Here is a 20,556-nt window from a genome sequence, read left to right as displayed (position 1 = left end):
ACAACCTAAGCTTTATTGACTCCATACCATCAATGCCGGCTGTCAATACAATTCAGACACCTTTGTGAATATATTTATATATGCGTTATAAACGTATAGAATAAAATATATTTGTTGGTTGCAATAAAGAGATGCATTGTATTAGAGCAGATGATTTCTTGTTTTCTTGAGGTAGCTCTGTATATTATTTAGCTTATAATATTCAAGCTTAGTGCTAAAAAAATATCAGGCTTTGTTGCACACAGCAGTAAACTCTATATAAATATATGTGTGTATGTTATACAAAGGACTCGTTCAATCAAACTTATGGAAATGGAGATTTGATTCAACATTTAATCGTAAAGTCATTTTGATGTGCTCAGCTTTCCCTTTTCAGCATGAATTTAGTAGTTTTATTTCTGATAGCTAAAACTGCTGATCCATAGAAAAGTTACATATTTAATTCAAGCTCTGGTCATATGACAGTGACAGTCAAAGAATACACTTAGTCAGCAGTTATGTCATTATTTGGAAAATAAATCACTTCTAACTAGCTGGAGTGCTGCTGGCTCTTTTCTCTGGATTTCATGATGGCGACAATATTAGTTGCTTGAAAACTGCTTAAGACTTTACTTAAAAGTTATTTTTCATACTTTTATACAGCCCCCATAAAGTACATTATTTATTGATTTATTTTAATTATTGAATATACACTGAACAAAATATAAATACACCACTTTTATTTTTGCTCCCATTTTTCATGAGCTAAACTCAAAGGTCTAATATTTTTTCTATGTACACAGAAGGCATTTTTCTCTCAAATATTGTTCACAAATTGTCGAAATCTGTGTGACCATTTCTCCTTTGCCGAGATCGTCCATCCACCTCACAGGTGCGGCATATCAAGATGCCAATTAGACGGCATGATTATTGTACAGGTGTGCCGTAGGCTGGCCACAATAAAAAGCTACTCTAGAATGTGCAGTTTTATCATATAACACAATGCCACAGATGTCAGAAGTTGAGATAGCGGGCAATTAACATGGTGACTGCAGGAATGTTCACCAGAGCTGTTGCTCATGAATTGAATGTTCATTTTTCTGCCATAAGCCATCTCCAAAGGCATTTCAGAGAATTTAGCAGTAAATCCAATCATCCTCACAACCTCAGACCATGTGTAATCACACAAGCCCAAGACCTCAACATCAAGCATCTTCACCTCCAATATCATCTGAGACCAGCCACCCCGACAGCTTCTGCAACAATTGGTTTGCATAACCAAAGAATTTCTGCACAAACTGTCAGAAACCATCTCAGGGAAGCTTTTCTGCATGCTTGTTGTCCTCATTGGGGTCCGTTTGTCGTCGTAACCGATTTGAGTGAGGAAATGCTCATATTCAATAGCATCTGGCACGTTGGAGAGGTGTTCTCTTCACAGATGAATGCCGGTTTTCATTGTACAGGGCAATTGCAGACTCTGTGTATTGCGTTTGTGTGGGTGACTGGTTTGCTGATGTCATCATTGTGCATAGAGTGGCCAGTGGTGGAGATCAGGTTATGTATGGGTAGTTGTATGTTATGCACAATGAACACAGGTGCTTTTTATTGATGCCATTTTGAATGCACAGAGATGCTGTAGCGAGATCTTGAGGCCCATTATTGTGCCATTCATCCACGACCATCACCTCATGTTGCAAGGATCTGTACACAATTCCTGCAAGCTGAAAATATCCTAGTTCTTGCATGGCCAGCATACTCACCGGACACACCAACCATTGAGCATGTTTGGGATACTCTGGACTGGCGTATAAGACAATGTGTTCACATTCCTGCCAAATATCCAGCAACTTCACACAGCAATTGAAGAGAAGTACACCAACATTTCACCGGCCACACTCAATAACCTGATCAATTCTATGAGAAGGAGATGTGTTGCAATGTGTGAGGCAAATGGGGGTCACACCAGATACTGTCCGGTTTTCTGACCCATCAATCCTCCTCAATACTCTGAGGCTATATGCACACGTCAGGATTTTCTTGCAGAAATTTCCTGACAAAATCAGGACATTTCTGTCAGAAATCCGCATGCGTTTTTTGTGTGTTTTTTGCGTGGATTTTACGCGTTTTTTGTGCGGATTTTTTGCGTTTTTTTCCGGACACTCCAATTTATTGGGAAATCTGCAAAAAATCCGCAAAAATAATGAACATGCTACTTTTTTTTGCGGAATGCGTTTTTTTTTGCGGAAAAAAATGCAAACATGTGCACAAAACATGCAGAATGCATTCTAAATGATAGGATGCATATTGTTTGCGTTTATTTTAGCGATTTTATAGCGTTTTTATCGGAAAAATCCGCAAAAAAAAATGCAAAAAATCCTGACGTGTGCACATACCCTAAAAGTGCAGATTTTAGAGTGGCTTTTTATTGTGGCCAGCCTAAGGCACACCTGTACAATAATCATGCCTTCTAATCAGCATCGTGATATGCCACACCCGTGAGGTGGATGGATTATCTCAGCAAAGGAGAAGTGCTCACTAATATGAATCTAGACAAATTTGTGAACAATATTTGAGAGAAAAGGTCCTATTGGGCACTTGGATCTTTGAGTTCAGCTCACGAAAAATGGGAGCAAAAACAAAAGTGTTGTGTTTTTATTTTTGTTTAGTGTAGTTAACAGTTCTTTTTATACAGTGTACATCACCTTATTTTTCCTGTAATTTATTTTAGTGCATACAATCAACTTTACATGATTTATAATACTTATTCCTAATTGTACTAATTAATTTCCCAATATTCATATAGTGCTACCATGTTCTATAGAGTTGTGCAAAAATTGTACTCACATCAGTATCACTTACCCTGACAATTTCCTATATAATCCTAACACAGTACCCAAGGACAATCACTAGAAGCTGTGAAGTCCTAGTTCCTACACTTTTTTAACTCTGACCAATGCAGGACTTGCAAACAGCTGATCAATGGAGGTTCAAGTTGTCAATTCTATATTGATTATCACAATTTTGAGATATATATATTATATACTGTATACTAGCTGTACTACCCAACTTCGCCCGGGTTAATAACTGCTGTTAGAAAAATAGAATGTGTTAACAAAAATTTATTCTGCACACAAAAAACACACAAAAAAATAGATAGAAATGTAATTATTAAAAGGCAAAAACTAAGCTAATAGAAGCATTTCATAACATATATTTCATCTTGTTTTCATGTCTGCAGCCTCGCTTCCCTCTCCTCAGAAAGTTCATTGGCCCTTGAGGAAGCAGCGCTTGTTCTCTTGTCTGCAAGCCTCGCTTCCCTCTGCTCAGAAAGTTCATTGGCTCTTGAGGAAGCAGCTGCTGTTCTCATGTGTGTCAGCCTTGTTTCTAGGTCTTCACATTTTTCATTGGCCCGTAATGCAGCTTTTCTTTTTGCATCAGCTGACATTCGTGCCATGGAATTCCTTTTCTTATGAGGCATTATTGTGGTAAAAATAGTCTGTAACTGGCAGTTTTTATATACTCTCACATAGAGGTAATGTGACTGACATCAGCCTTTCCACCAACACACCCTAACTGACATGCTATTACCTGACACAAGCCTTGTTATACTGAGAATGTCCTTTGTTGCCTATACTAAGCAATCAGAGCTCAGATTAATTAACTGTAGCAAAATAGAAGCTGAGCTGTGATTGGTTGCTATTGGCAGCCTGATAAATCCCCAGCAAACAGGAAGCCCTCCCCCCTGGCAGTATATATTAGCTCACACATACACATAATAGACAGGTCATGTGACTGACAGCTGCCGTATTTCCTATATGGTACATTTGTTGCTCTTGTAGTTTGCTTATTAATCAGATTTTTTTTTTTGAAGGATAATACCAGACTTGTGTGTGTTTTAGGGAGAGTTTCATGTGTCAAGTTGTGTGTGTTGAGTTGCGTGTGGTGACATGCATCTTGCGACTTTTGTGAGATGAGTTTTGTGTGGCGACATGTGTGTAGCAACTTTTTGTGCGTCCAGTTGCATGTGACAGGTTAGTGTAGCAAGTTGTGTGCAGCAAGTTTTGCGCATGGCGAGTTTTGTGCGTGGCGAGATTTATGTGTGGGGCGTTTTGAGTATGTGCAAGTTTGGTGTGAGGCAACTTTTGCATGTGTTGGAACTTTTGTGCATATGGCAATTTTTCCGCATGTGCAAGTTTTGCGTGTGGCGAGTTTTCCATGAGGTGAGTTTTGCACGTGTGGCAAGTTTTGCATGAGCATTGTTTTGCATGTGGCAAGTTTTGCATGTGGCGAATTTTGCGCATGGCAAGTTTTGAGTGGCGACTTTTGTGTTTCGACTTTTAAGTGGCGAGGTCGGTGTATGTGTGGTCAAATGTGTGCTGAAGGTGGTATATGTGTTCAAGCACGTGGTAGTGTGTGGCGCATTTTGTGTGTGTTCATATCCCCATGTGTGGTGAGTCTCCCATGTCGGGGCCCCACCTTAGCAACTGTACGATATATACTCTTTGGCGCTATCACTCTCATTCTTTAAGTCCCCCTTGTTCACATCTGGCAGCTGTCAATTTGCCTCCATCACTTTTCTTTTCACTTTTTCCCCATTATGTAGATAGGGGCAAAATTGTTTTGTGAATTGGACCGCACGGGGTTAAAATTTCACCTCACAACATAGCCTATGACGCTCTCGAGGTCCAGACGTGTGACTGTGCACAATTTTGTGGCCATAAACACATACAGTACAGACCAAAAGTTTGGACACACCTTCTCATTTAAAGATTTTTCTGTATTTTCATGACTATGAAAATTGTACATTCATACTGAAGGCATCAAAACTATGAATTACCACATTTGGAATTATATACTTAACAAAAAAGTGTGAAACAACTGAAATTATGTCTTATATTCCAGGTTCTTCAAAGTAGCCACCTTTTTCTTTAATGACTGCTTTGCACACTCTTGGCATTCTCTTGATGAGCTTCAAGAGATAGTCTCCGGGAATGGTTTTCAATTCACAGGTGTGCCCTGCCAGGTTTAATAAGTGGGATTTCTTGTGTTATAAATGGGGTTGGGACCATCAGTTGTGTTGTGCAGAAGTCTGGTGGATACACAGCTGATAGTCCTACTGAATAGACTGTTAGCTGCTTTTTCTTGCCATAAAACAAATTCTAAGTAAAGAAAAATGAGTGGCCATCATTACTTTAAGAAATGAAGGTCAGTTAGTCCGAAAAATTCGGCAAACTTTGACAGTATCCGAAAGTGCAGTGGCAAAAACCATCAAGCGCTACAAAGAAACTGGCTCACATGAGGATCGCCCCAGGAAAGGAAGACCAAGAGTCACCTCTGCTTCTGAGGATAAGTTTATCCGAGTCACCAGCTTCAGAAATTTCAGGTTAACAGCAGCTCAGATTAGAGACCAGGTCAATGCCACACAGAGTTCTAGCAGCAGACACATCTCTACAACAACTGTTAAGAGGAGACTTTGTGCAGCAGACCTTCATGGTAAAATAGCTGCTAGGAAGCCACTGCTAAGGACAGACAACAAGCAGAAGAGACTTGTTTGGGCTAAAGAACACAAGGAATGGACATTAGACCAGTGGAAATCTGTGCTTTTGTCTGATGAGTCCAAATTTGAGATCTTTGGTTACAAACACCGTGTCTTTGTGCGACGCAGAAAAGGTGAATGGATGCACTCTACATGCCTGCTTCCCACCGTGAAGCATGGAGGAGGAGGTATGATGGTGTGAGGGTGCTTTGCTGGTGACACTGTTGGAAATTTATTCAAAATTGAAGGCATATTGAACCATCATGGCTACCACAGCATCTTGCAGCGGCATGCTATTCCATCCGGTTTGTGTTTAGTTGGACCATCATTTATTTTTCAACAGGTCAATGACCCCAAACACACCTCCAGGCTGTGTAAGGGCTATTTGACCAAGAAGGAGAGTGATGGGGTGCTACATCAGATGTGATGGTTTGGGGTGAGCTGGACCGCAGAGTGAAGGCAAAAGGGCCAACAAGTGCTAAGCATCTCTGGGAATTCCTTCAAGATTGTTGGAAGACCTGTTGTGAATTCTGTTGTCAAGCTCCCACCTGTGGTCGTGAATGGTACTTCGGCGAGTTCCGTCTATGGGCTCCCTCTGGTGGCTATGAGTGAAGCTGCGGCTTCTGAGGTTCCTTACACAGGTGACGTGGTTTATCCTTTGGTTGGCTGTTCTATTTAACTCCTCTCAGATCGTTACTCCATGCCAGCTGTCAATGTTTTTGCATTTGTTCAGTTCGCTCCTGGATCTCTCTGATGACCTGCCTTCTCCTGCAGAAGCTAAGTTCCTGATAGTCATTATTTGTTCACTGTTTTCTTGTCCAGTTGGTTATCATGATTTTGTCTTGCTAGCTGGAAGCTCTGGGATGCAGAGTGGCCCCTTCCGCACTGTGAGTCGGTGCGGAGGTCTTTTTTGCACACTCTGCGTGGTCTTTTGTAGGTTTTTGTGCTGATCGCAAAGTTACCTTTCCTATCCTCTGTCTATTTAGTTAGTCTGGCCTCCCTGTGCTGAAACCTGTTTCATTTCTGCGTTTGTGACTTTCATCTTTACTCACAGTCAATATATGTGGGGGGCTTCCTTTACCTTTGGGGAATTTCTCTGAGGCAAGGTAGGCTTTATTTTCCTTCTCTAGGGCTAGATAGCCCTTAGGCTGTGACGAGGCGCCTAGGTCTGGTCAGGAGTGCTCCACGGCTATTTCTAGTGTGTGTGATAGGATTAGGGCTTGCGGTCAGCAGAGTTCCCACATCCCAGAATTCATCCTGTATGTGGTTTAACTATCAGGTCATTCCAGGTGCTCCTAACCACCAGGTCATAACAGTACAGCTGGCCCAAAGTATTAATGCATCTCAATAGAGGGATAAGAGAACTTCTGAGACCATTTTTTTTTGTTTGCACTGTGTTTTGTCTTTCTTTTCCCCTAGACCTTTTGGGTGGTTCAGGACACAGGTGTAGTTATGGACATTCAAGGTTTGTCCTCTTGTGTGGATCATCTCACTGCAAGAGTACAAAACATTCAAGATTTTGTGGTTCAGAATCCTATGTTAGAGCCTAGAATTCCTATTCCTGACTTATTTTCTGGGGATAGATCTAGGTTATTGAATTTCAAAAATAATTGTAAACTGTTTCTAGCTTTGAAACCCCGCTCCTCTGGTGACCCCGCTCAACAAGTAAAAATCATTATTTCTTTGTTACATGGTGACCCTCAAGACTGGGCATTTTCCCTTGCGCCAGGAGATCCGGCATTGCGTGATGTTGATGCGTTTTTTTCTGGCGCTTGGATTGCTTTATGATGAACCAAATTCAGTGTATCAGGCAGAGAAAATCTTGCTGGCTTTGTGTCAGGGTCAGGATGAAGCGGAGGTGTACTGTCAGAGGTTTAGAAAGTGGTCTGTGCTTACTCAGTGGAATGAATGTGCCCTGGCGGCAATTTTCAGAAAGGGTCTTTCTGAAGCCCTTAAGGATGTCATGGTGGGATTTCCCACACCTGCTGGTCTGAATGAGTCTATGTCTTTGGCCATTCAGATCGATCGGCGCATGCATGAGCGCAAAGCTGTGCACCATCTGGCGGTGTTCTCTGAGCATAGGACTGAGCCTATGCAGTGTGATAGGACTTTGACCAGAGCTGAATGGCAGGAACAGAGACGTCGGAATGGGCTGTGTTTTTACTGTGGTGAATCCACTCATGCTATCTCCGATTGTCCTAAGCGCACTAAGCGGTTCGCTAGGTCTGCCACCATTGGTACGGTACAGTCTACTCTGATTTGCTCTCTGTCGTCCTTTTCTGTAATGGCTTTTGTGGATTCAGGCGCTGCCCTGAATTTGATGGACTTGGAGTTTGCCAGGCGCTGTGGTTTTTTCTTGGAACCCTTGCAGTATCCTATTCCATTGAGAGGAATTGATGCTACGCCTTTGGCCAAGAATAAGCCTCAGTACTGGACTCAATTGACCATGTGCATGGCTCCTGCACATCAGGAGGATATTCGCTTTTTGGTCTTGCATAATCTGCATGATGTGGTCGTTTTGGGGTTGCCATGGCTACAGGTCCATAATCCAGTGTTGGATTGGAAATCTATGTCTGTGTCCAGCTGGGGTTGTCAGGGGGTACATGGTGATGTTCCATTGCTGTCAATTTCGCCTTCCACTCCTTCTGAAGTCCCTGAGTTTTTATCAGATTACCGGGATGTATTTGAAGAGCCCAAATCCGGTGCCCTACCTCCTCATAGGGATTGCGACTGTGCTATTAATTTGATTGATGGTAGTAAGTTTCCTAAGGGCCGTCTGTTTAATTTATCTGTGCCAGAGCACGCCGCTATGCAGAGTTATATAAAGGAATCCTTGGAGAAGGGTCATATTCATCCGTCGACGTCACCATTGGGAGCAGGGTTCTTTTTTGTGGCCAAGAAGGATGGTTCTTTGAGACCTTGTATTGATTACCGCCTTCTTAATAAGATCACAGTCAAATTTCAGTATCCTTTGCCGCTGCTGTCTGATTTATTTGCTCGGATTAAGGGGGCTAGTTGGTTCACCAAGATAGATCTGCGTGGTGCGTATAAACTTGTGTGAATTAAACAGGGTGATGAATAGAAAACGGCATTTAATACGCCCGAGGGCCATTTTGAGTACCTGGTAATGCCATTCGGGCTTTCTAATGCTCCATCTGTGTTTCAGTCCTTTATGCATGACATCTTCCGAGAGTACCTGGATAGATTCATGATTGTATATTTGGATGACATTTTGGTCTTTTCGGATGATTGGGAGTCTCATGTGAAGCAGGTCAGAATGGTGTTCCAGGTCCTTCGTGCGAACTCCTTGTTTGTGAAGGGGTCAAAGTGTCTCTTTGGAGTTCAGAAGGTTTCATTTTGGGGTTTCATTTTTTCCCCTTCTACTATCGAGATGGACCCTGTTAAAGTTCAGGCCATTTACGATTGGACTCAGCCGACATCTGTGAAGAGCTTGTAGAAGTTTCTGGGCTTTGCTAATTTTTATCGTCGCTTCATCGCTAATTTTTCCAGTATTGCTAAACCGTTGACTGATTTGACCAAGAAAGGTGCTGATGTGGTCAATTGGTCCTCTGCGGCTGTAGAGGCTTTTCAGGAGTTGAAGCGACATTTTGCTTCTGCCCCTGTGTTGTGCCAGCCAGATGTTTCGCTCCCTTTTCAGGTTGAGGTTGATGCTTCTGAAATTGGAGCAGGGGCTGTGTTGTCGCAAAGAAGTTCTGATGGCTCGGTGATGAAACCCCGTGCCTTCTTTTCTAGAAAATTCTCGCCTGCTGAGCGCAACTATGATGTGGGCAATCGGGAGTTGTTGGCCATGAAGTGGGCATTCGAGGAGTGGCGACATTGGCTTGAAGGAGCTAAACATCGCGTGGTGGTCTTCACTGATCACAAGAATTTAACTTATCTCGAGTCTGCCAAACGGTTGAATCCTAGACAGGCTCGATGGTCGCTCTTTTTCTCCCGTTTTTATTTTGTGGTTTCATACCTTCCGGGATCTAAGAATGTGAAGGCTGACGCCCTGTCAAGGAGTTTTGTGCCTGACTCTCCGGGTGTTCCGGAGCCGGCGGGTATTCTTAAAGAAGGGGTAATTTTGTCTGCCATTTCCCCTGATTTGCGGCGTGTGCTGCAAAAGTTTCAGGCTGATAGACCTGACCGTTGTCCTACGGAGAAACTGTTTGTCCCTGATAGATGGACTAGTAGAGTTATCTCTGAGATTCATTGGTCAGTGTTGGCTGGTCATCCTGGAATCTTTGGTACCAGAGATTTGGTGGCTAGATCCTTTTGGTGGCCTTCTTTGTCACGGGATGTGCGTTCTTTTGTGCAGTCCTGTGGGACTTGTGCTTGGGCTAAGCCCTGCTGTTCTCGTGCCAGTGGGTTGCTTTTGCCCTTGCCGATCCCGAAGAGGCCCTGGACGCATATTTCCATGGATTTTATTTCTGATCTCCCTGTTTCTCAAAGAATGTCGGTCATTTGGGTGGTTTGTGATCGCTTCTCAAAGATGGTCCATTTGGTACCCTTACCTAAATTGCCTTCCTCCTCTGATTTGGTGCCATTGTTTTTCCAGCATGTGGTTCGTTTGCATGGCATTCCAGAGAACATCGTCTCGGACAGAGGTTCCCAGTTTGTTTCGAGGTTTTGGCGGTCCTTTTGCGCTAAGATGGGCATTGATTTGTCTTTTTCTTCGGCTTTCCATCCTCAGACTAATGGCCAAACCGAACGAACTAATCAGACTTTGGAGACATATCTGAGATGCTTTGTTTCTGCTGATCAGGATGATTGGGTGTCCTTCTTGCCTTTGGCTGAGTTCGCCCTTAATAATCGGGCCAGCTCGGCTACTTTAGTTTCTCCTTTTTTCTGTAATTCTGGTTTCCATCCTCGTTTCTCTTCAGGGCAGGTTGAGCCTTCGGACTGTCCTGGTGTGGATGCGGTGGTGGACAGGTTGCAGCAGATTTGGACTCATGTGGTGGACAATTTGACATTGTCCCAGGAGAAGGCTCAACGTTTCGCTAACCGCCGGCGTTGTGTTGGTCCCCGACTTTGTGTTGGGGATTTGGTTTGGTTGTCATCTCGTCACGTTCCTATGAAGGTTTCCTCTCCTAAGTTTATGCCTCGTTTCATTGGGCCATATAAGATTTCTGAAGTTCTTAATCCTGTGTCATTTCGTTTGGACCTTCCAGCTTCTTTTGCCATCCATAATGTGTTCCATAGGTCGTTGTTGCGGAGATACGTGGCGCCTATGGTTCCCTCCGTTGATCCTCCTGCCCCGGTGTTGGTCGAGGGGGAGTTGGAGTATGTGGTGGAGAAGATTTTGGATTCTCGTGTTTCGAGACGGAAACTCCAGTACCTGGTCAAATGGAAGGGTTATGGTCAGGAAGATAATTCCTGGGTTTTTGCCTCTGATGTTCATGCTGCCGATCTTGTTCGTGCCTTTCATTTGGTTCATCCTGGTCGGCCTGGGGGCTCTGGTGAGGGTTCGGTGACCCCTCCTCAAGGGGGGGTACTGTTGTGAATTCTGTTGTCGAACTCCCTCCTGTGGTCGTGAATGGTACTTCGGCGAGTTCCGTCTATGGGCTCCCTCTGGTGGCTATGAGTGAAGCTGCGGCTTCTGAGGTTCCTTACACAGGTGACGTGGTTTATCCTTTGGTTGGCTGTTCTATTTAACTCCTCTCAGATCGTTACTCCATGCCAGCTGTCAATGTTTTTGCATTTGTTCAGTTCACTCCTGGATCTCTCTGGTGACCTGCCTTCTCCTGCAGAAGCTAAGTTCCTGATAGTCATTATTTGTTCACTGTTTTCTTGTCCAGTTGGTTATCATGATTTTGTCTTGCTAGCTGGAAGCTCTGGGATGCAGAGTGGCCCCTTCCGCACTGTGAGTCGGTGCGGAGGTCTTTTTTGCACACTCTGCGTGGTCTTTTGTAGGTTTTTGTGCTGATCGCAAAGTTACCTTTCCTATCCTCTGTCTATTTAGTTAGTCTGGCCTCCCTGTGTTGAAACCTGTTTCATTTCTGCGTTTGTGACTTTCATCTTTACTCACAGTCAATATATGTGGGGGGCTTCCTTTACCTTTGGGGAATTTCTCTGAGGCAAGGTAGGCTTTATTTTCCTTCTCTAGGGCTAGATAGCCCTTAGGCTGTGACGAGGCGCCTAGGTCTGGTCAGGAGTGCTCCACGGCTATTTCTAGTGTGTGTGATAGAATTAGGGCTTGCGGTCAGCAGAGTTCCCACATCCCAGAGTTCGTCCTGTATGTGGTTTAACTATCAGGTCATTCCGGGTGCTCCTAACCACCAGGTCATAACAAAGACCATTCCCGGTGACTACCTCTTGAAGCTCATCAAGAGAATGCCAAAAGTGTGCAAAGCAGTTGGAGCGCCCTCGTAGGGCAGTGGGGTACTCGGTACTGGGTCCTTCGGTTCTCAAGGGGGATGTCACGGTGGTTGACCCGGTCCATGGCCCTAGGGACTTCCGTGTATAAAAGGGGGAAAAGGCCTTTAAAGGGATAATGTTCGTGACGCCACCTGTGGTATTCGGTCAGGGTGACCGACGCTGCTTAGGGTTCCGCTGGGTTGATGTTATGGCAGCTGGGTGGTATACCTTCCCACAGGTGAAGTATGTCCCCAGGGCTTCCCAGTGTCTGGATGGTGGATGGTGAGAGGCACAGTGAAGAACGAGGAGACAAGGTTACAGTCTCTTTACTTTTACTGAAGGCTTCAGCATCCACAGACCAGATCACAGGGTAGGCAGAGTCCGGCCGGTCTGAAGGCAAATCCAGAGTCCCTTTATCCAGGTGGAAATAAGTAGCCTTCCTCTGGCACCTGGATGTTGTAGTACCTTATTGCTGAGCCTCTCATAAGGTCCCCACAACTGTTATTGGTGTTCTAGATGTTATGTCTCTCTCTGTCCCCCAGATGGATAGGAACAACCCGTATGATTGATGGCCGGAGGCTTTTTACAGGGACTCTAGCACACCCAAGCCCCCACAAGTTGCCACCGTGCTTCCTGGGTATAGGCCGGGCAGGTAACGTGGAATTATCTGTCCTGCCGGTCTCTGGAGCAAGGGATGGAGACGATTGCTCCCTCGGTGTTCCGGCTACCGGATCCTACGCCTCAGAAGGAGGCAGCCTGTGTAGGGCAGAACTCCTTCTGGTTTTCCTCTCCTTTTGCTATGACTTCATTTCTCACCCTCTACAATACAATTCTCTTTCATGTCCTTCCTTAGTATGCTGCTGCATCGGTAGGCAGTCGCAGCTCTGTGGCCTTCTATCTAGGCCTCTGACAGGATCCCACTCCTGTCAGGGACCCTCTGTCTGCCTGACAGGTGCTGCCTAGGTGAAGCCCAGTCAGCTTCTGACTAACTTCCTATCCAGACCACCAGTTTTACCTAATTGTGAGGAGTGCCCTAATAAATAGGAGCATAGCATCCCCTGGTGGACTGGAGTGTGAAGTGTGTAAATATATAGATTAGAGCAACATATAATCTAATACGGAGCAACTCCCAATAGTCTATAAACAATAAAGCAGATGGAGTCAAAAAAGGCTCATTTATGAATAAAAAGGTATAACATTTATTAAATACATCATCATAAAACAATCTCAAGATATCAATACAAAAGTTAGTTATACAAAAGGAGGGTTTCTCACTATTTGTGCAAGGATCACTGTAAAGGTATTCCTACACCCACACAAACATAATGTGTAACGGCCAGAGGTTCAAGTTCTCAGCACCATGTCTATTACTGTTATAAATAGCCACTACAACAAAGGCTATCGTTCCCAGATGATAAATATATTAAAAAGAATGAACCTCACACCCTGAAGAAGCCTACGCGAAACGCGCGTAGGGGCTGGCGTTTCCTCGTCCACACTGCGGCAAACATGGGTGAGGTTCATTCTTTTTGATATCTTTATCATCTGGGAACGATAGCCTTTGTTGTAGTGGCTATTTATAACGGTAATAGACATGGTGCTGAGAACTTGAACCTCTGGCCGTTACACATTATGTTTGTGTGGGTGTAGGCATACCTTTACCGCGATCCTTGCACAAATAGTGAGAAACCCTCCTTTTGTATAACTAACTTTTGTATTGATATCTTGAGATTGTTTTATGATGATGTATTTAATAAATGTTATACCTTTTTATTCATAAATGAGCCTTTTTTGACTCCATCTGCTTTATTGTTTATGGAGTGTGAAGTGTGTTGCATGGTTTGTGATACCTGGAAAAGTGATTTCCTTTATTGCCTTCAGATGTAACATCACTTCCCCCTAGAGGAGAATGATATTACTGCAACGAATAGGACCCTGGTGTGCTGCACTCCCTCCCCTTCCCCCCATTAAATCTAGTACTCCGGGACTTGGAAAAGAAAACAACAATACATTAGCAAAAAGACATGCAATTTTTAAAATGCTATAGAACAAATTAATTTATACTATGCTTCCCTTTATGGGAGGTGAGAACACTTGAACGTTGCAAACAAGAATATATTTACATTACTGACTTGCTTCTTTATCTGACCAATAACAGATGCGCTTACTAACTATGAAATACTATTACCGGTACAGGTATACTATCTATTAAGTGCAAAATTTGTATTCAAGTGCAAACAATTATTCTTTCCTAAGTGCAAAATTTATTAGCTAACTAACTAGCTGACTGACCCCTATGGGTTTACTTTATTTAAATGCAGAACAGTCTATCAACCCCAATGGTCTGTCTTTCGTGGATTGTCAGATCATGCGCAGCAATGGAAGTCTGCGTAGCTTGGTTGTGAGCTGCGGCTACAACAGGGGTCGTGGCTGCTGTCTCATTAACGAGTTCATTTTCCTGGGCCCTAGGTATCGCCATAAGGGCCGCACATCTCTGAACATCCCTAGCCCACCAACCGTTTTCCTTCCGGTACCAGAAGTAGGTCACGGCATTCCCGGGGTACAAGTCGGGGTCTGCGTAGTTTCCTCTGAGGCAAGGTTCCACTTCATCCCGGGTGACGTGGAACCTCACTGGCAATCCAATTTCCTGGATGAAACCCTTCCCCTTCTGGAGGTGGAAGAATACCACAACACCCCACTTTGGTGGACAGTCACCCCGCAAGTCACCCCGGGCCTCTTGTTCCACTTCTTCCCTCCACTCTGCTATTAGATGTCGCTGATACTCTCCCCAGGGGAGGACTCTAAGGTCATGCTCTCGCGATCCGTGGCTGAGTAGCGGGGCTGTAAATTAAAGTTGTACTTAGAATCCATGGTAAAATAGGTATTCTTCTGGAAAGCAGAATTTGCAGATGCTCCTCATCTCTAGTGCGTGAGGGGGGTGAATGGCATCTCACAAAGGAGATTCAAGCACAATAAATTACATAGTCAAAGATACCAAATTATACAGTATATGAATGCTACACAGAAGCATATGGATAATTCTGAAACATGCTCTTCTTTTAAACTACAACTAAACTACATACTAAAAGGATTTGTTTAGGTAACCATACATATTGGAGGAAAGAAAGGAGATAAGCTCCTTCCAGAAACTTCAGACACTATTGTGGAAAAGAGTAAAGTTGCATAGGACCCGTCTGCTTAATTTTTGGACACTAATAGATGTACAGTAATGCTAAAACTATAGTACTTTCCCATATAAGGTTATTAATCTCAGGACTCAGGAGACATCATCCTATGTTAAAACATACGGTTGTTATATAGCAGTATTATTTAGTCCTTCAATGTGGTTTTAGGGGAATACACTACACTTTAGGAAGGAGAAAATATACAGTAGGATCAGCACTTTTGGCCCACAAAAGGAAATTATTATTAGGGTATGTTTCCACATTCAGGAAACGCTGCGTGTTTGATACACGCAGCTTCCAGATGTTACAGCATAGTGGAGGGGATTTCATGAAATCCCGTCTGCACTATGCATTAAAAGACGTATGCGGTCGACACGTCAAACAACACATGAAAAACGCAAGTGACCTTCCAGTGACATCAGGTGCAGATTTGGTGCAGATTTAACCTGCGTAAAATCCTGACCAAATCCTGATGCAATCCTGAACGTGGACACATACCCTTAGGGTCATTCGCCTTAAATATGCTTTAAAAGTGCATATTCCCTTCATATTTATTTGTGCAATGCCCTAAAAGATTGTGTTCTAACAATCAAATATCAATTTTTAATGAGTTGTCCATTAGTTGTACCACTGAGTCCTGTTATGGTAGAGCATATATGGGATACTTTGGGCCATTTGTCATATTAAAACCTGGACCAAAATTGATCATGTATTTATATAGTTGGCCATTAAATGTTATGCTCTATGCTATGTTGCGTAAAATGGAGTTTCACTGTAAATCTAACAGAGATTTTTGTATTAGACTTTGTTTCTTTACTTTTTATTCTTAGCATCCCAAAGCTTATTACTCAATTGCTATTTTTACACTAGTGCAAGAATAAGCTTGAGCAAATATATTTCTACAGCGCTTCCCAAATAAAATCTCATGCAGGTACTTTATCACATCACAGTCTCTTGTCTGTGGTCTTACAAAACCTGGGAAAGGTTTTTTGAAAGTTGGCACCAAACCAGGGAAAATGTATTGGAATAAAATCCAGAACATAAAATCCCTAAGGCATTCTCTGGCATAAAAAGCACATTTCAAGCAGCTGACTTACACAAGTATTGCTATTAATCTATATAAAGCTCAGTAAGAAATTACATTTTTATGTGTTGCAAATTCATTCATATAACTTGAGCAGACTTTGCTCTTAAAAATAAGACATATTTAGAGTTTTAAGGAATATTATACATAAACATACATTAATTAAACAGGAAATATTCTATATTGGTCACAAAGTTTGATTTTTTTACTTAAAGGGAAGGTACCGCGTTTGTAGGTCATTAATAAATCACTGTAATGTAGCATAACATGCTGCTATAAGCAAGTTTGAAATGCATGTGAAACAGATTTCATGTGTTATATGAGTTTAAAGAATGCACTGGGGGCTGACATCTTGGTTTTGCAGCACTAGCAGGGCACTATCAGTGTCAGATTACGGCACCCCATGGACATAGGAGATAATAGACCACCGAGGACCCTATCTGTAACATTGCAGCAGCATTAGCAGTGAGCTGGGCACGCCTCTGTGGGCTGCACAACTCACTGCTGTAGGTGTGACTAGCTGCCATTTTATTATAGCCCTGTGCTCTCTATCGCAGGACAGAAGAAGCCCTCACTGCTCCTCTGTACTCCAAGCAGGCACACGTCCTCTGCTCCTCACACGCTGCCCTGTGTGCTTCTCCTGCTGTGTCTCTGCCTCTCCCTCACACACCGTCCCTGTGATCTCTGGTAAGCTGCACTCACAGCCTGCAGAGAGGGAGGTGACACCTGGAGAGAGAGCAGGGCCGCTGACAGGACAGGGATTAAGGTGGAGGAAGGGGGATGGCAAGAATGTTATTCACAAAAAATGCTGCTGAGCCCACTGTGTTCTGCTCCTCTGTAAACAAGCTGTGCCTCTGATGCAGTAACTGCTGGTGATAGCAGGTCACAGGGCAGTCACACACAAAATGGTGCTGCCCTGTGATGCTGCTCTTCATTCTTACTGTTGGGGCAGTAACTGCTGACATCACCATTTCCCTCCCCTTTTGGGTGGTCTAATATCCCTGGGGCAGAGCTGCTAAATCTTACTATAGCTGCTTGAGGTCTAAAACGGAAAATGCTCCCCCTAGTGGTAAATATGTATATTTGTAGAAAAATATATAATATTTTTCATATAGAAATGTTTGCAAACAGTGCAAACATTACATTAATACATGTTAATTACTATTTTAAGCTTAATTTCACAATAAAACAAAATACAAGAAAATTGGTGGCACCTTCCCTTTAAAAGCAGAAAGTGGTTATTTGCTCTATTATCCTTATATTGCCCTATAGGTCAAGCTAGAGATCAAACTCCCTATGGGTACATGAAAATATATATCTTATTACATTTTAGAGTCCCGAGTGTTAGGGGTTGAGTTCCCGCCTCTGCACAGTGGGAATCTCGGGCCATCTCTTCCCATTCTTCTCCAGCCGCAGTGGAGCCTGCTCAGCAGAGACGTCGGTCCCAGCATTTGACTCAGCCTGATACTGTGCAGATGGTTACTGCTGCCTTTCCAGCCTCAGCCATTGTAGCCAGTACTGGTCAGCCGCGCGCAGACGTCTCTTGGACTAAGTCCTGCTCTTCCCTTTCTGAGCATGCCCAAGGTAAGACCTCTCATTGGAGGTCAGGGGTCACATGCTCAGGTACTGCAGCAGCTACCATTGGTCCTTTAGGAAGGTCCTGAAGTTGCTCAGGTACTGTAGCAATTCCCATTGGTCCTCTAGGAAGGTCCTGAAGTTGCTGCAGCTATAAAAGGTTCGCATGGCCGCTCGGCCATGCGCTAGTATCAACTAAAGTTATGTGCTCTGTGCCAGTGTGGTCTTATACATGTTTATTCAGGGTTTGGCTGTAATAAGCCCTTAGAATACCGGCACCTCCGGTGAGGAGTTGTGTGTAAGCTTTGCTGACTGCATGATCACTGTTGACTCTATTTGCTAGCTGTTCCACTGTGAGGTTAACAGGGCACAGAGTTCTCTTTTCTCAAGCATCTCTGTGAAGTAACAGAGTTCACTTATACCACCATATACAACCCCTGGCAAAAATTATGGAATCACCAGCCTTGGAGGATGTTCTTTCAGTTGTTTAATTTTGTAGAAAAAATGCAGATCATAGACATGGCACAAAACTAAAGTAATTTCAAATGGCAACTTTCTGGCTTTAAGAAACACTAAAAGAAATCAAGAACAAAAAATGTGGTAGTCAGTAATGGTTACTTTTTTTTAACCAAGCATAGGGGAAAAATTATGGAATCATTCAATCTGAGGAAAAAATTATGGAATCACCCTGCTCAGATCTCTTCATCAGGCATAGTATTACTCAGGTCTCATCATTGGGCATAGTATTACTCAAGTTTCATCATCAGGTATAGTATATATTACTCTGATCTCTTCATCAGGCATAGTATTACTCAGTTACTCAGGTCTTTTCATCAGGCATAGTATTTCTCAGGTCTCTTCACCAGCCATATTATATACTGATTAAGTACATACTATGCCTGATGAAGAAATATGAGTAATAATACGCCTGATGAAGAGGCCTGAGTAGTCTTGAAAGCCTGCTATTTTTTACCATCTTTCAGTTAGCCATTAAAAAATATCAACCACTGAGGACTCTAAAATGTAATATTTTACTCCCTATGGAGTTTGCATCTGGAGTGAGGGACAGATTTTCACTGTGCACTCTGAAAACAAAATGCTGTGTGTACTCTGCAACCACGATATGTGCTATTGCTGTGGTAAAAGCAGTTGTGTGTACTCTGTAAACCCTGTTCCCCAACTTGTGGGAGTACTGTTCTTTAAGCTGCTGTGTGTATTCTGCACTTTCTTGCCTGGTGTGTGTTGTTTAGTAGTCTGTGAAATAAACAATTGCCATCAGCTGACTTGTTGCCATTTCTAGGCCAAACCAATAATTTTACTGTACTGCTGTGTCTATATGAGTAGTGTGTATAAAAAATAAGTGTACTCTGCAGCGGTTTTTGTCAAGTAGTGTGTCTAAAAAAAATCTGTGTACTAGTATGCATCATTTTTCTAGTCTGCACCATTTTTTTGCAAGTACTGTGAGTAAAAATAAATGTTCTCTGCCTTGTTTTTTTGTGAGTATGTCCAGTTGTATCAGGTACTTGAATATTGTGCATTGACAACAATAGTATGGCTTCCAAAGTGGGAGAGGGGGAGATATAGGAGACAAATATCATACATGTCAGAGGTCTAAGGAAGCAGGGAACTAACTTACATGTTTATATAAGGATTACTGACCATAAGGCCGGCGTCACACACAGCGTAAAACAATACGGTCCGTATATTACGGCAGTAATACGCTGAAAAGTCCCGAAAAAAGTGGTCCGTAGCTCCTCCGTAGGCAGGGTGTGTCAGCGTTTTTTGCGCATGGCATCCTCCGTATGTAATCCGTATGGCATCCGTACTGCGTGGTTTTCTCGCAGGCTAGCAAAACCAACATACCGCTATAGAAGTGATCCATGTGTCCCAAAAAGAAAAGAAAATATATATATACTGTCTATATATATATATATATATATATATACATATATATATATACAGTGGGGCAAAAAAGTATTTAGTCAGTCAGCAATAGTGCAAGTTCCACCACTTAAAAAGATGAGAGGCGTCTGTAATTTACATCATAGGTAGACCTCAACTATGGGAGACAAACTGAGAAAAAAAAATCCAGAAAATCACATTGTCTGTTTTTTTAACATTTTATTTGCATATTATGGTGGAAAATAAGTATTTGGTCAGAAACAAAATTTCATCTCAATACTTTGTAATATATCCTTTGTTGGCAATGACAGAGGTCAAACGTTTTCTGTAAGTCTTCACAAGGTTGCCACACACTGTTGTTGGTATGTTGGCCCATTCCTCCATGCAGATCTCCTCTAGAGCAGTGATGTTTTTGGCTTTTCGCTTGGCAACACGGACTTTCAACTCCCTCCAAAGGTTTTCTATAGGGTTGAGATCTGGAGACTGGTTAGGCCACTCCAGGACCTTGAAATGCTTCTTACGAAGCCACTCCTTCATTGCCCTGGCGGTGTGCTTTGGATCATTGTCATGCTGAAAGACCCAGCCATGTTTCATCTTCAATGCCCTTGCTGATGGAAGGAGGTTTGCACTCAAAATCTCACGATACATGGCCCCATTCATTATTTCATGTACCCGGATCAGTTGTCCTGGCCCCTTTGCAGAGAAACAGCCCCAAAGCATGATGTTTCCACCACCATGCTTTACAGTAGGTATGGTGTTTGATGGATGCAACTCAGTATTCTTTTTCCTCCAAACACGACAAGTTGTGTTTCTACCAAACAGTTCCAGTTTGGTTTCATCACACCATAGGACATTCTCCCAAAACTCCTTTGGATCATCCAAATGCTCTCTAGCAAATTTCAGACGGGCCCGGACATGTACTGGCTTAAGCAGTGGGA

This window comes from Ranitomeya imitator, chromosome 4 (genome assembly GCF_032444005.1).
Source record: "Ranitomeya imitator isolate aRanImi1 chromosome 4, aRanImi1.pri, whole genome shotgun sequence".
In the NCBI taxonomy this organism is placed as follows: Eukaryota; Metazoa; Chordata; class Amphibia; order Anura; family Dendrobatidae; genus Ranitomeya; species Ranitomeya imitator.
The sequence above is the reverse complement of the archived record's forward strand: the minus strand, read 5'-3'. Positions refer to the sequence as shown.